This window comes from Camellia sinensis, chromosome 7, assembly GCF_055761805.1.
Source record: "Camellia sinensis isolate YWXY chromosome 7, ASM5576180v1, whole genome shotgun sequence".
In the NCBI taxonomy this organism is placed as follows: Eukaryota; Viridiplantae; Streptophyta; class Magnoliopsida; order Ericales; family Theaceae; genus Camellia; species Camellia sinensis.
In genome coordinates, this window is record NC_138967.1 from 15,943,032 (window position 1) to 15,960,497 (window position 17,466).

General features: G+C 33.5%; 1 long non-coding RNA gene and 1 pseudogene across 1 annotated transcript; both read right to left on the reverse strand.

Moving 5' to 3' along the window:
* Window positions 1-3,135: 3,135 nt before the first annotated feature.
* Window positions 3,136-5,744, reverse strand: LOC114307654 (uncharacterized). The gene is made up of 2 exons (XR_003645194.2): window positions 5,556-5,744; window positions 3,136-3,412 (listed from the first exon to the last, which is right to left on the reverse strand). It is a non-coding gene; the product is annotated as an uncharacterized LOC114307654 (long non-coding RNA).
* A 5,760-nt stretch (window positions 5,745-11,504) lies between these two features.
* LOC145795627 (putative mediator of RNA polymerase II transcription subunit 26c) lies at window positions 11,505-14,720 on the reverse strand (annotated as a pseudogene).
* Window positions 14,721-17,466: the final 2,746 nt, after the last annotated feature.

The window sequence follows — 17,466 nt, forward strand, 5'->3', positions numbered from 1 at the left end:
TGGCTTTTTTGGTTATTTTAGCCTGAGCTAAAAAGCTTGGTTTGGAAAGAGTTTTTTCGCTTTTTTGATTTTTTTTATGAAAGAAGAGTGTAATGATTATGAGTTGGATGTGATATTTTGTTTGTTGCGGCTAAAATAGCCTGTTTTGTCTTTTGTGGCTAAAATAGCCACAAAAGCCCTTGTCAAACGGAGCAACTTGTGAATTATAATTTAAAAATCATAATTGCGAAATCTATATATATGTTAGTGTTTACCTTCTTGTAGGATAATATTATTATTCACCACCCTTGTGACTTCTGAAGCATTCTCGTGTATCTGAATACCCTCAGATGTCAAGAATAAAACAATTCCTTTATTTGGATTTATATAAATAAAATAATTAGTATAACATTATTACTTTTTTAAAGTTATAAGAGTATTGTCAAATAAATCATAATTGTAAAATTAATAATATTTATTACCTTCTTCCTCAGAAATGGGAGGCATGACTATTGCATCATATAATATTCATGAAAAATATAAACAATATAATTATTAGCATTTATTATGAAATTAGCAAATATAAAAGAATCAAAATTAGAAAATATATTACTTGAGCTTCTTACCATTTAGAACATTAGTATTGTTTGTCAATTTAGTGACTCTTGAAACATGTTGCTGGAAGTGAATACCTTCTGATGTGGAAGACATAACAACTTTTGTATTGTAAATTGCTTCAAATATATTTATTTAGTATAAAAAATAATAAGAAATCTATATATATGAAAATGATAATACTTTAGCGCTTACTTGTGACATTTTAAACGTTGGTTCTATAATGTAATTGTTTGTCACGTAGAACACATGCTCTTAATCAACGTGCTTCTTTTTGAAGTTGTTTTAATTTGTTCTTGAATGTGGGATCATCATGATCAGTCTGCAGTGAAATGAGTGATTTTCTTTTTCGAGATAGTTGATTAATTTTAGCGGCAATTGTATCACGTTCCATCATGTAAAAAAAGTTATTATAACAAATCTAAAATTAATATTTAATAAATTATAAAGTAGAAAATAAAAAATAAAAAAAACACACACACACAAATATCGGTAATGGTACCCATTTATTTTTTAACAGAAAAATAAAAACAAACAAATAATCCCATGCATTATATGGGTGATATGGTAGTTAATATTCATATTGTGAACATGAATGTTAAATAATCTATTACTTGGCTAAATAAGTTTTTAAAAAACGCAGAGATTGTCACAATCCACGCAATTTTTTTTTCTCATTATATGATCGAAACAGATTGTCCAAAAACTCAATCACAAATTAAGTCAATTGATAGTTAAAAAATATAATCATTTTTTTCTTCAAAAAACATAGTGAATTAAAGACCCAATTACAATTTTTTGCAAGACAACATACAATCTAATCATTAAAAAACATAGAGATTGTCACAACCCAAACAATTTTTTTTCTCATCATGTCATAGAAATAGAGTGTAAAAAAAACACGATCATTTAAAAAATAAAAAACACAATCATTTTTGCTCATAATAATAATAATAAAGAGCAATGAAGTCAATTGGTAATTAAAGAGTACAATTATTATTATTATTTTCAAAAAACATAGTGAGCTAAAAACCCAATAACAAATTAAGTTAATTGATAGTTACAAAGCACAATGTTTTTTTTTCCCCAAAAAACACAGTGAGTTAAAAACCCAATCACAAATTAAATTAATTGATAGTTAAAAAATACAATCATTCCCAATCACAAATTAAGTCAACTGGTATTTAAAAAATTCAATCATTTTTTTATCCAAAAAATACAGTAAATTAACAAACCCAATTACAATTTTTTTTGAGTAGACAAAATACAATCTAATCATCATCACTAGTGGGTACTTTATGTGAACCTACTTAAGTGATCAAAAAAAACACAGAGATTGTTACAACCCAAACATTTTTTTTTTCTCATCATGTGATTGAAATGGAGTATAAAAAACTCAGTCAATTGATATTTAAAAAACACAATCACAATCAAGTGAGCTCAAAACCCAATCAGAAATTAATTATAAATTTTTTAAATTGACATTTAAAATGCACAATCACTTTTTCCTTCAAAAAAACACAGTGAGTTGAAAAATTCAATTAGTTTAAAAATACGATCATCGCATTGAAAAATAAATGAAAAAATTACTTATAGAGTTTGAAGATTGTATTGGAATGAAGATTGTAACTGTAAAATTTTGTCCATAATAATAATAAATAAAAGCAATGAAGTCAATTGGTAAAAAAAAAACACAATTATTTTTTTTTCCAAAAAAACACAATGAGTTAAAAATCAAATCACAAATTAAGTCAATTGATAGTTAAAAAATACAATCATTCTCAATCACAAATTAAGTCAACTGACATTTAAAAAACACAATCATTTTTTTTTTTCAAAAAATGCACCCAATTACCATTTTTTTTATAGACAAAATACAATCTAATCACCATCAATAGTAGATACTTTATATGCACCTAATGAATATAATCTATTAAGTGATCGAAAAAAACACGGAGATTATCACAACTAAAACAAAAAAAAATTCTCATTATGCAATTGAAATGGAATATAAAAAAACACAATCAATTAAAAAATAAAATCATCGCGTGATCAAAATGGAGTGCAAAAAAACACAATCACATTTTTGCTCATAATAATAAAATAAAATAAAATAAGCAATGAAGTCAATTGGTTCCAAAAAACAAAATGAGTTAAAAACCCAATCACAAATTAAGTTAATAGATAGTTGAAAAGTACAATATTTTTTTTACGGTGAGTTAAAAAGCGCAATTATAATTTTTTTTTTTTTTGCTACACAAAATATAATCCAATCATCATCAATGGTGGCTACTTTATGTAAACCTAATGAATACAATCTATTTTTTTGTTTATAAAACACAAATAAAATGGAGTGTAAAAAAAATCATTTTAAAAAATAAAATCTCCATGCAATCAAAACGGAGTGTAAAAAATACTATCACTGTCACGACCCAAACATGTCGCTATAGGTTTAGCGTCGTAACCGGCCAATAATCCGAAAATTACCTATGGCCTCAAAGACAAAGTCAGTTATATTTAAATATAATTGGGGCCTGAAGCGGAAGCAAAACAAAAATAATAATGTCCATTGAGCTATGCGTACATGATCAATTGTGGTAATTAAAACATTTTTAACACACTTTTATATATACATGTACGAAGACATATTTTATAACATATCTCACACACACTACATGGAGGACTTTTAACATAACACAAAGATTAACTCAAGCCTGACAAAATAAAATAAAGCCTCTACACAGAGGTACTTATTGGGTGGCTTGACAAAAAAGCAGACTTCGAAGCAAACTCTAATGTTGATCCTCCAATTGCTCACCTATATATATATATATATATATAAAGAGTGAGTTAATGTCCAGTGAATAATACCAAAGTAAGGAAGTTGTATAACTGAGATTCTTAATTAAGTAAATCACATTAATGCATATTACATATAAATCAAAATCAGGACGGCCTCAGGCCCAATTTACTTGTCTAATCATATTACATGTTCATATTCATATCTATGTGCATATTCATATTCGTGATCATGATAACCTTTTTATTCAGTCGGCCTTTGGCCCATTACATTCATATTCAAACCGCCTTTGGCCCATCACGATATTCAAACGGCCTTCGGCCTATCATAACATTCAAACAGTCTTTGGCCCATTACATTCGTATTCAGATGGCCTTGGGCCTATTACATATTATTCAAACGGCCTTTGCCCATCATAATATTCAAACGGCCTTTGGCCTATTGCATTCGTATTCAGATGGCCTTGGGCGCATCACATATTATTTAAACGGCCTTTGGCCCATTTATCAAACGACAAACGGCCTTAGGCCCAATTTAGACATATCAAACTGCCTCAGGCCCAATTCATACTCTTATCACATATCAAAAGGCCTTAGGCCCAAATCATGTTCTTCATAGAGTCTTATACAAAAAAATTAGGCATATAGAATACTCATTTATAATTCAAATCAACAATTCTATAAAACTTATACAGAAGTAGCATTTGAAAAATAACATACTTGAAAATATCTTTACTAAGATATTACTTATAGTGTTCAGATGCCTGATTCACCCTTATAGTTGACTCTACACAATTCATAATACACATAGAAATCGGGTCACAATACAATTCATTTCGTTCTTCACTTTTTAATTCCCTTAGACTTCTTTCTTACTCTTTCAATTCATTCATAATGCTCAATGTATGCCTAAGAGTGTTTAGAAATAAAAGAAAACATAAATTGGAACATGAAACAACTTTTCAAACTTTTCTAAAACAGGGTTCTCCGCTCTAGCGCAACATTGGTCGCTTGAGCAGACCTTTTGGTCTGCAAAAATACTGGTTGCTTGAATTCTATGCTCGAGCGACAACTTCTTCGCTCAAGCAATGATGATGAATTATGGGTTTTCTAGAATATTGTTTAAACTTCAAAACATCACTTTAAATGATACAACTTACATGTTTTGTTTTATATGTCAACCATACAACTTCTAACATGACATAATGTCAATTCTACAAGATTTGAAGCTCAAATCTCCAAGGATTAATCATACAAGCCCAAATTATTTCAAATCCATTCCCATAACTTTAAAACTCATGCACATGAATTCTATATTTTCCTGGATTGTGCATGCATGTGAAATGTAGACTCTAATTTCGTCTCAAATAGTATAAATGGCACTTAAATTCATGCGATTCAACAAAATTATGTATGCATATGTGATTTGGTGCCAAATTCTCCATGTTTCAAAAATCATCTTTCAATTCTTTCTTTATTTTATGAAACATAAATTCTTTCTTTATTTTATGAAACATAAATTGAAACTATAAAACCCTTTCAAAAATATTTACATGCATGCAATTTAAATCAAAATCAAACTAATTTTTTATTCTCAAATATAAATTATAATTCATTTCAAAATTTGTCCAAATTTAAATTTAATTCATTTTTTTCGCATCAAGCCCAATTTCAAACCCACAATTTGTAAAACATAAAATTGAACTTTCAAAATATAATCTCAAAACTAGGGTTCATACATGGCTTGTCTAAACATGCAAACTCTTAATTAATCGAGAAAATATGAACAATTTTAAATCAAAACTCTTTTTATTTAAAAATTGAATTCGTTTGTTCATAAACTCATAATTTTCCAAAGCTTAGTTCTTATTTCATCATAACATGAAATTAATTCTAAGAAATCTATGATGCATGTACAATTAGAGTATTAAGACTTGTAAGATTTGTCCATACATATAGAAACTAGACTCAATTCATACATAATATTCTAAAATCAAATCCAAAATAATTAATCTCTAAATTAATTTTCATAATCATGAATCTAATTTAATTTCATCATCTTCTTACTAATTTCCTTTCAATTACATGAAATTGAACCAAACTCATCTTTAATTTTAAATGTGATACAAGAATTCTACAAAAATTAAGATTAAAATCCTTACCTTTACTCTTCAATTTGATAAATTTCTTGAGCCCTTCCTTCAATTTTCCAACACAAAACTTGGATTCTTCTTCTTCCCTTTTTGTTCTTTCTTTCTCTCTCTCCATTGTCCTCCCTCTTTCTCTCGGCTGCGTTCTTTCCAGCTAAAGGAATAAATGATGAATAGCAATGTACTACACTCCTTTTCTTTATTCCACTTTCTTTTTGATTTCCTTCCTTATTCTTTTCTTTTCTTGTCTTTTCATTTTATTTTATTTTACGTAGTGGGACACTTGTCCTTGTTATATGAAGCCAAATCAGACTGTTCAACACATACACATTTACACTCCTTTTGCTGACCACAATGCACACGTGCACCTTGTTTTAAGCCTCCAGTACAACACCCATGCACACATTTGATTTATCTGCACACCCGCTAGATTTCTTAATACACCCACTCTTGACTTTAACACAAATATAATATACACACATATGAAAGGCTCCAGCTCCTCTGTATTTCATGAATTGATCAATATAAAATACGTTGGCACATAACTTCGCAATTAATCACGTGAGTAGGATTAATTTAACTCTCAATTACATAATTAGTTTAATTAAATCACAATTAATCATATTTAATCTGGATTGGTGAATTCTAATACAACTCAATTAGCCTAATTGACTTCAATTAAGGCCCAATCAATCATAACTAAATTTATTAATCTGAATCAGATTTTTAATCAATATCCCAAAAAGTTCCAAATATCAAATTAAACTTATCACCATCATTAATCTTGGATTCCCAAGCCATTAAGGTCTTCAATTTCAGATCAAATTCAAAATCTCCGTCAATAAATTACATATTCAATTGAACTTCACATAAATAAATTTAATTCATAACAATCTTAATTCCCAATCTTCATACCATAATTAACTCCAATTCGAACTCAATTAATAAAATCTCAATTTTACTAAACTGAATCGAGTATTAATTAAATTCCCATATAGTTCGATACTCGAAATTAGAATATTTCAATTCGTCAATTTCGCCTTCTCGAGCCACCTAAGCTTTTAATTTCTAATTCCAAGATAACTCTTTTATAAAATTATATACGAATCAACCCCAATATTGTTCATCAATTTCACAATTAAATCGGAATAATAATTAATTAAAATCTAAATCACCTTGATTAATTAAATGTAAAATATCTACGTGGTAGGGTCGTCACAATTACATTTTTGTTTATAATAAAAAATCAAAGTAATGAAGTCAATTGGTAATTAAAAAATACAATTTTTTTTTTTTTTTTTGAAAAAATATAGTGAGTTAAAAACCTAATCACAAATTAAGTTAATTGATAGTTAAAAAGCACAACAAATTTTTTTCTTCAAAATATACAGTGAGTTAAAAAACTCAATTACAAAATACAATCTCATAATCATCATCAATAGTGAGTATTTTATGTAAACCTAATAAATACAATCTAATTTTTTTATAGAAAAACATAGATTAAAAATACAATCATCATATTAAAAATTAAATTAAGTCCAATCACAATCACAAAATACAATCTAATAATCATTTATAGTTGTTACTTTATGTCAACCTAATGAATATAATCTCTTCTTTTTTCTTTTCTTTTTTTCTTCAAAAAAACATAGATTAAAAATACAATCACAGTGTAATTGCATTCAAAAAACATGAATACAATCTTCTACTTTTTTTTATAAAAAAAAAAAAAAAAACACAGATTAAATGGTATAACGATTATAGTTTAGACCCGAACCGTTTATTGTTTTAGATCCGGATTCCTTGTTTTATCTGGTTGTTTATATTCTTGTTCATCTTATTTCTTGTTGAATTGGATTGTTTGATTCTTGCGATTGTATTTGAAATAGGCTGGAAGTTTGTTTTTCAAAAGAGTCTTTGTGTAATACCCCTGTTCCGTAGTATGCCAATTGGTCCTTAAATTGAGTATGATTACGTGTTTACCATGATTTTATGTGCCATTATGTGAATATATGTGATTTTGAAGTTTTATCTGTTCACCGTAGGAATATCTGTTTGAATAATCCGCTTTGGAAATTTAATTGAGGGCCTTATCGGCCACAGAATCCGGAATTGATTACGCCATTGTGATTGGCATAATTTTTAGAGCCTACGGTGAAATTTAATTGAAAAATTGATTCGGGCCAGATTAAATTGAATTATTTAATGGCATTGTGCTCAAATTGTTTAATATCTTAATTGTGGCTAGTGGGACTTCTTGTGTTTGAGCACTACACTTCTTATTCTCTCATATACCTTCATTTTTGGCTGATCAAACTCTAAGAAAGGGGGGGGGGAGGTCGGCTGCTAGAGAGAGTGAGGGAGAAAGTTGTGTAATTTTTGGCCCAAGGTTACGAATTTGAAGTCCAACTCAAGAACTGACCATAGATTGAGCTTCTAGGTAAGTGATTGTTTATGAATTCATGAGTTTGAACTTGTGATTTTGTGAATTAAAGGTTAATTAGTGATCAAGAACAATAGTTGTACTCTAGTTGATGGAATTGAAGTTAAAATGCACATGCATGTATAGAATCACCATGGTTTTGCATGATCAAGCATGTATTGGGATGAATATAGAAATATGAGTGTTAAATCCTACATGCAAGCATGTTTTTGTTGTGTTCCATGAGAATGAACACCATTTGCATTGATTGGAATAGAAATGGAGTCAAGAATTGACATGCATGCATGATTGATGAAGATATGAAACTTAAATGCATGAATTTAATGTATTGGAAGTAAGTTTGGTATAGTTTGGGTTTGCATGTGATTGATTCATGGGAATTGAGTTTCAATATGTGGTAATTTGGTGTCTATATCATGTTAGTACACATATATATGAAGTTTGAGCCGAAATCATGCATTTGGGGCCCTTGAATTCGATGTTGGAACTCAAGAACACAGTTCTGGGTTTTCCAGAATTTTGATGTCCGCTCGAGCGGGGTAATGGCCGCTTGAGCGGGAAAATCGTGCTCCCAGCATTTTTGCAGAGTTGGATGTCCGCTCGAGCGGGACATATCACGCTCGAGCATGGAATTTTGTAGACAGGCCTTCCGCTCGAGCGCCCTATTTAACGCTCGAGCGTAATTTTCATGCAACCAGTACTTTTGCAGGCCTTAAGGGTCCGCTCGAGCGTATAGGTTGACGCTCGAGCGGGGACCCTGTTTCCTGGAATTTTGTTTATGCGTTCTGTGTTTCGTTTTCCGTTCCCTTTCACTTGTAAGCACTCTTAGGCATATGTTAAACATTGTAAACGAGTTATTGAGATAAAAATAAAGCCTAAAGAGGAATATGTGAATGAAAGAACGGATTGAACTGTTAGTGACCCTTTTGTACTCATGAAATGTGTAGGGTCAAGCTCCAGGGCGCATCCACAAGCCGATCACTGTGAGTAATATCAATATTTGAAAGCTTGTCAAATGTCCAATTGTTATTCCCCTATAAACTCTATAAGTTGTTAATTGGGATTGTGGACAAAAGTCTGACAGGAGTAAATGAATGGACCGAAGGTCGTTTTGATAGGAATAGACCGAAGGTCGTTTTGGTATAAATGGACCGAAGGTCGTTTTGATAAGAACGAATGGACCGAAGGTCGTTTTGATGTAAATGAATGGACCAAAGGTCGTTTTGACATGAATGAATGGACCAAAGGTCGTTTTGACATGAATGAGTGGGCCAAAGGCCGTTTTGATATGAAAGAGTGGGCCAAAGGCCGCTTTGATATGAAAGAGTGGGCCAAAGGCCGTTTTTACATGAAAGAGTTGGCCAAAGGCCGTTTCGACATAAGTGAATGGGCCGAAGGCCGTTTCGCCATGAATGGAAATTCGAATGGGCCAAAGGCCAGAATGTTAGGACTACAGTTACTTGATTTGAATGTTGTATAGATATATACATATATATTCGCTAAATAGAATTATGAATTGGGCCCAAGGCCGTTTGGTGCATGTTGTTCTACGTATTGTTATATAACTGTCACGTTTGATATTATTCACTGGGCTATCGCTTACGCTCATTCATGTGTTTGTAGGTGAGCCAAGGGAAGTCCAAACCCAGCCCCAGTGAAGTCTGCTAGGAAAAATCCGAGTTTTGGGGAAGTCAGCCTTGCGTCTCACTCTTGAGACCTACCCTTGCCTTTTGCTATGTAATTATATCTTGTCTTGCCGGCAGGGACTTTATGTAAATATGTAATAGTCTGTCATAGGTTGACTTGTTTTGGATGATCCTGTTTGTAATGAATTTTGTGAAACTGTACTTTTGAACTGTGGGTTATTAACGTAACTGAATATGGTCTGTTGATGTGCATATAAGCACGGCTCTATGGACAAAGTTTTTATTTATTGCTTCCGTTTGGCCCCTTTACTCTGACAAATTATGTCTGTTTTGGTCTGAGGCCGTAGGTAATCTCAGGATTACTGGCCGGTTATGTCCTTAACCCATAGGGGCGGGTTCGGGTCATGACACTTTGCCCCAGAATTTTGCGTGTTCGCTCGAGCGGTCTTTTAGAGTTTGCAAAACTACTGAGAGTTTGATATCTGCGCTCGAGCGATACTTCTTGCGCTCGAGTGAACTTTTACAGGCCTGAACTACTGGAAGGGGTGCAATGTGCGCTTGAGCGATTGTTTTTGCGCTCGAGTGGTGTCTTCGTTGTGTCTGGTCGCTCAAGCGACCATTTCTACGCTCGAGTGGTCTGCGCGTATATCAGTTCATGAAAGGTACTTTTTGAGTCATTTTCTCACCTCTCTCTCTTTAAACATTTCAAAACCTAGATCTATGCACTCTCTTTCTAGAAATCATCTTTAAACCTCAAATATACTATAATCTATTGATCTCTCAACCATTGTCCTTTGGGAAAAATGGTAGAGCTTGCCTAGAGTTTCTTTTTGATCGGAGCAAAGTTGATCTTCGGTTTCGTCAAAGTTTCTTCATTCTCTCTCTTGCCTTCTAGCTTTGAGATAGGGATTTCTCTACACTTTAATGTGATTTTTAACTTAGTTATTTTCTTTTCTAAACAAAATTGTGATTTGAGGATTTTTGGATAAAAATCTAGGGTTTTGATTTTGAAGTAAAAAAAGGGTTTTCAAATGGATCCTTGAAAATGATTGTGGAATTGAAAATATGATTGAGTTGTGATAAAATGGTATATTTTATCCTTGGAATTGATTTATAAAGAAAAATGGGATTTTCTTCCCCACAAAATGAGAATATTTGATTTTGTAAAGAGGAGATGGAAATGAGGTTGAGCTTTATGAAATTAGAATGATGGTGGTGGTGGTGGTGGTGGTGGTGGAGTTGGATATGCATTATCCACTGCTAAAAAAAATATTTTTTGCGACCGCTACAAGCTGTCGCAAATAATAAAAATACAGTCGCAAAAGACCTTTTGCGACGGCCCATGCGACGGCAAATGTGGGGGTGGCAAATACTTTTTGCGACGGCAAACCAACGGTCGCAAATTATTCACGACCGCCTTAACTACTTATGGCGATCACTATTTTGCCGTCGCAAAAAACAAATAAAAATGCTAACATATTTTTTGGCGACCATCTTGTTACCTTCGCACAAAAAATAAAAAAAAAAGAAAAAAAAGTGTAACGTTAAGCACTCTAGAAATAGCAATGACAAGAGTTCAAACAATATTGCATTGTAGTTTAATTAGGTATTCCATTTGAGTCTCAAAATTGGAGCCATATGTGAAAGTTATTGCAAAAAGTTCTTTTATGACAAAAATACAATCCAAATAGAATGCTAGTAAAGCCAAAATATAGTAAAGTATCCATTCTCAGCTTCCTGGTAATTCTCATGAAGCCGTTTTCCTGTTGAAGCCAGCCTTCAAGGTCGAGGCTTGATTCCTTTTGTTGTCTCTGCAATTCACTGTAAAAGCAATGTGATTTATAACACTTCTTTCTACTGCATGGAGGCCTGTGCTTGCTAAAAAGAAAATGTGGAATCCAAAAATATTTCATCTCTGAAAAGCTATAATTAAGTTCATTTTTGTTTTTCTTTTGGGGATGATTGAAAAAATGCATAAATCAAAAGACCCAAAAACGCCCTTTCCACTTATTTCCTCAGTTTTCTCGGCAACCAAATAAAGGACAATTTAAAGGGTACCTAGCGAGCAGGGACAGAAGCAGCTAGGGGAATGGAATGGGTCGGTTTGGCAGGAGGAGCATCCCTTCGAGGAACTACTTTTACTTTAGGTTCTGGTTCAGAGTTGTTCTTGTCTGAACCAGAGCTCCCATCTACAACAATTTTTATTAAAAAAGACAAAAAAATGATATATATCGTATCAAATCAAATCCACAAAAAAATAAAAACAAATAGACCCAATTGAGCTAGGAATCAGATTCGGTAGTTTCTATGTGGATTTGGAGAGTAGGCAAAATCAGGAACCTGTAAAGACCACAACTTTGGAGTCAAAAGTTTGGAATTTTCACAAAAACCTTAAAATATTTTGTTTCTCAAAAAAGCATAGCCAAGTGAGAAAGCAAACGCTAATTTTTACCTGGTGGTGAAGACCGTTTCAGGTGTTACTAGGTGGTACATTCTGCTGAGGAGAGTCTTCATCAGCTGCCAACATCCTCACCATCACCATTAATGAACCTCTTTTTTAGTTCAATTCAAACAAGTAATAATTCTATCTAGAAAAAGAAAGTAAGAGAGAGAAGGGTTCAGAATTTTGGGTGATATTACCAATGAGAGAAGAAGAAACACGTTGATTGGGTGTATTCAACTTAACATATTCATCACCCAAATCTTTCCATTTTCTGTAAAGAAAAAAAAAACCATGATCTAACGACTCCCACAACTATTTGTCTATGTTTGTGTATAGAAAAACAAACAAACACACACTATTTTATTTCCAAAATTTTTTGTTTTAGTTTCGAATCTTCAAACCTGACGAGTTGTTTAACCAATCTCCGCACATCATTTAATGGATTCTTCCGCAAACGATTCACATGCCTCCCAATATTAGTTTCCTAAGACAGAGACTCTTAGAAAGAATGAAAATGAAATATATATATATTAGACATGTTTTCGATTACCTTGAGTGCTTTGAATGTTATATCCATATCTGCAAGGCTTTGAAGCAATTCAAAAGGGGAATCTTCAGACTGAAACAGAAAAATTATAGTTCAACAACACAGTTTTAAAAATTAATACTCGTAGTAATAATAATAATAATAATAATAAGAAAGCTAAGATTCAATAATTGAAGATTAAATTGAATAAATACATGGTCTGGATCTTCAAGCTGTTCTTTGATGTTAAGAATTCTGGTCTCTTCATCGTTGAACAAACCTCCGTACGGATCTCGTTCTTCATTGCCATCGCCATCGTCGTCTCTATGAATTGACCGCGGAGTTGAAGGCGAACCTCCTTCCCTTGGTTGTTGTTGTTGTTGTTGTTGTTGTTCATCATCATGACTCTTCTCTTTCTTGATGAAATCCAAAGACAAAGCCTCGTTTTTGGAAACGTTGTTGGGTCTCTAGAGATCAACATCGCAGTTCTGGCACTCAAATCAGAGCTCGTTGTTGTATAAAGTCGCTCCATGATTCTGTCCCTCCAATCCTTCAACTGGTGCCCGCCGTGTTGATTAACTCCCACATGTTCACCCTCAAATTCGACAAAATCATCCGAAACGCATCCAAATCCATCCTCCAAAACCTAATTGATCCAATCCAATCCAATTCGATCGAAACACCAAACTTCAATTCCCTTCTCAACTTCCCCTCTCTCTCTCTCTAAAACTTTATTCAAATAAAAGAAATGTGATTTCACAAACATTTTGTCCACAAAGATGAATAGATACTTTAAAGTAGAAAAATGAGTCACATTTATCATCTTCCTCACAAAACTAACTCATAAAAGTCATCTGGCTCATCTGCCAACCAAAGTGAATCATGCATTTTAAGTGGGTATTCCAATACATATTCTGCATTATTAAAGTACTCCATAGGTAATTATGAACAATAATGGCATACATGGTTTAGTGGTCATACCACTCCTAAACACATTGCTAGGTGTTGGAGAAGCATTTGGAGTTTCAAACACACAGATTTCTCATCCAAATTTTTTTTCGCAGCTTTGAGCTTCACCTGAAATCAATTACCTAAGAAAGGTTACCATAATCTGAACCAGCATATATCAGTAACCAAATAACATTAAGCATACATCCAGTTAAACTAAGATAATTCACCCATTCCAAAGGTACAGATTAGAAAAGCATTAACACTTTTAAGAAGGTGACGTGCTTGTGTCCAGCACATGTCGGACATACTCTCTCTCTTCTAAGAAGGTACATATTAGAAAAGCATTCACATCATTTTGAAGGAATAAGAAATTGCAAGTTTCTTTTATTATTTAGGCCCAGTTTTCTTTTTAATTGAAAGATTTCCTATGAAAACAGAATTAATTTATTACATCACAAACATCAGATCAGACCGACTCTGAAACCACAAACACTCACAAGAACAATGTCTTTTAGCTACCAAAACAGGGACATATCATATGAGACAATGACTTGAAAATTTCTAAAATCTAATGCATCAAACTCAAGCTGAGATATAAGTTACAGAAATGTGAATACATGCCGGAATTAGCAAAAGGATCGAGATATATATGAGTTCTCTAAGCCCAACAATTCTGATTCTAGAAAGAGAAAGACATGGTGAGGAGGTTTAAGAGGCAAAACAATCTGATTATCGTTTCTAAAACAGAGGAGAGAACCCAGGTCTGTTTTTAATAAATAATTTCAAACAAAAGCAGAGAGAGTGAGAAAAAATGAGAGATTCAAACAAAAAATAGGAAGAGATTGAAACAAAAAACAGAGAGGTAAAGATCAACAAAATGCAAATAAACAACATGTAAACGAACACATTTAACACTTAGCATTTTTAACATATGAAACACTTCAAAATAAGCAGACTGAAATCAAAATGGCTTTTGTGATATAAAACAGAGCAAGAAACAAGAAGTTGATCAAACAAATACAATCAAAATCAAAGACTAAAATCACATTACTAGTAGTTTCCTGACGAGAGACACAGTTCTAGCATGAATAGCAAGGAAAAACACCGTGACATCAGTCTTGAACTCTTCATACTCAATGCAAACCTCATTCGCCAATGAAGTGGACATCGACGAACCGATCGGAGATGCAATCAAGCGTAGATTTCATATCGTTACAGTGAAAAGCTTCGAGGCGGCGTTGCGAGACCTCCGCTTCGCACCAGAAATCTCAAGAATTTGAAACAAAATACTCTATTAAACCCTAGAATTAAAAATTTTGAGGTCTCCATAGTCGACTTTGACGAGAGAGAAAGAGAAACGTCCGTAATGGAGAAGAGGCACAGCGGAGGGAAGAGAGAGAGAGAGAGTTGGATTCATTCATAATTAGGCTTACCGATTATGAATCGATCGAAATCTTCAAACTTCATCAACAATTGATCGAAATTTTCAAATAAACAATAAAATTAAGAGTGGAGAATCAAAAGAAAGAGTCGAGTGACAGAGAATGGAGAGTGAGATTTTGAGAAAGAGAGAGAGAGAGAGAGACATACCGTTGGAGGTCTCTTCTTCAGCTGAAGAGAACGCGAAATGGAGACAGGATTGGGAAATAACGCGTTTGGAGTTTTAAGCACAATTAGACTGCGGTGTAAAAAGTGATTTTTTGCGACGGTGTGACAACCCTCACCTCTGACTAATGTTAAATTGTGACTGATCATGATGAGTAACTGATAAGAACGAAATTTTGAACTGATTGTATGAGTGTATTGTTTTGAATGCATTTCTATCTGTTTGATTTTTGAATGAATCTGTTCATGTTTTAACTTTGAACTGCGAATTGAAGGTCATATCGGCGACCGAACTAGAAATTGATTAGTGTTTTATGCTAATTAGAATTTATGTGATTTTATGGTAGGTTTAATTGAAATTTGATTTGGAACAATTAAATTAGATTAAATAATGTTAAATTATTGAATCAAAGTTAATTACACTTTTGCCATACTAGTGGGCCACTTTGTTGATACATGTTTCGAGCTTAATTCATTTTTGTCACACCATTTCTTCATCCACTTGGAGACCCAAACCGTGAGAGAGAAGAAGGTAAGAGAAGATTTGAGTTCAATAAGAATTTGACTTGGAGAATTAGGGGAAATTGAAGAGGACTTGCAAAATTGGGCTTCCATACCTTGAAATTCAAGACCTAGGTAGGATACTCATCCTTTAGGTTACATATTTAAGTTGTTACTTTCATGGTCCATGGTAAAATTGGTGATTAGAGTCTAGAATTGGCTCAAAGTGTTGTATTGAGTAGCTATGGTTGCATTGTGTTCAATTGGCTTACTTTTGGGCTTTATTTCATAAATTGATCTTTGAAACATGTTGTACTATGAGTCTTCAAGTGTTTTCTAGGAAATTAGCCCAAAAGAATCGAGTTTGAAGCTTTAGGAGTTGAATTTTGTGCTTGAGGATCAATCTAGAAATTCCAGATTTTGGATCCACGCTCGAGCGGAGAACTTCACGCTCGAGCGTACACTCTGAGTACATGCACTTCCGCTCGAGCGTAGAAAGTCATGCTCGAGCGTGAATTGCATATGCCCAGAAGTTCATATGTTTTGCAGTCCGCTCGAGCGAGAGAATTCACGCTCGAGCAAGAATCTGAGTCTCACGCTCGAGCAGAGGTCGAGCGTCTGTCGAGCGTGAAAATTGTGCATTTAGTACTTTTCATGAGTTTGCAGTCCGCTCGAGCGGGAAAATCCACGCTCGAGCGGAGCTTCATTGTCTGCATGTCCGCTCGAGCGTAGAAAGCCACGCTCGAGCGTGGACCCCTGTTTCAGCAAATTTTAAAAAGTGTTTTAAAGTACATTTTTGCGTCCTCATTTTCATCCTAGGCATTCCTAGGCCTAGTTTAAGACATCTTAATGAGGATAAAGTTATAGAACCATACCAGTATAGTTAGGGGCTGAGTTATTAATCCCGAGTGTGTGTTCGTTCTGCAATTGTAGGGTTGGCTTCTGAGGACGCTCATTAGCCTATCTGTAGCCCAGTACTCTGTGAGTAACAATGTTGTAAAGATATGTTCAATTATGATTATTTTCTGAATGATCAACTGTACTACTTACTGAAATGCTATTGTTCAATGAATGAATGTTTGTTCTATTTGTAAACTGTACTCGTGGCATCCATAGCAACCTACTGTTACTACTACTGTTACAGAGATCTTTGTCAATTCCCATGTTGGAACTACTACTGTTTACCGTTATGATGGCCATCAACTGACTGTTCGGTCTGTTAAGACCTACTGTACTGTTTTGCTATTGAATGCACCATATATGACTGTTTTGGTTTCTAAGTGACTAATATGATTGTTTAATTACTGAAAGGACATTCATTCTTAACCTCTTTACACAACTGTTATTCACTAGGCTTTAGCTCACTGTTTATATTTATATGTAGGTGTCCAGGCACCAGACCGGAGCTAGGAGCGTTAGGTTAAGCTCCCGTTTTGTCAAGCCAACCTTTGTGCCTCACTTTGAGGTTCCATGCTTGTTCAAGCTAGGGCTGCTCTGGGGTGTCTCAGTTCCACCCTTCTGTCTCCGTTTTGTAACAAATGTTATAGACTTGACTGTACAGTATAGTTAGGGATTTGATCCCTGATATGGATGTTTGTGTATATGTTGCATATATGTTTTGGTTGTCAATGTGACATGTTTATAAAAAGTCTTTTTGCATTCAGACTGTCACAGCTCATTGGACATCTTTTATTTATTGTTTTGGCTTCCGCCAGCCCCTTTACTCTGTATTACTGGCATTACTGTTAAGCAAGCCTTCGGCAATCACGGATTACTGGCCGGTTATGGTACTAAACCCATAGGGCCGG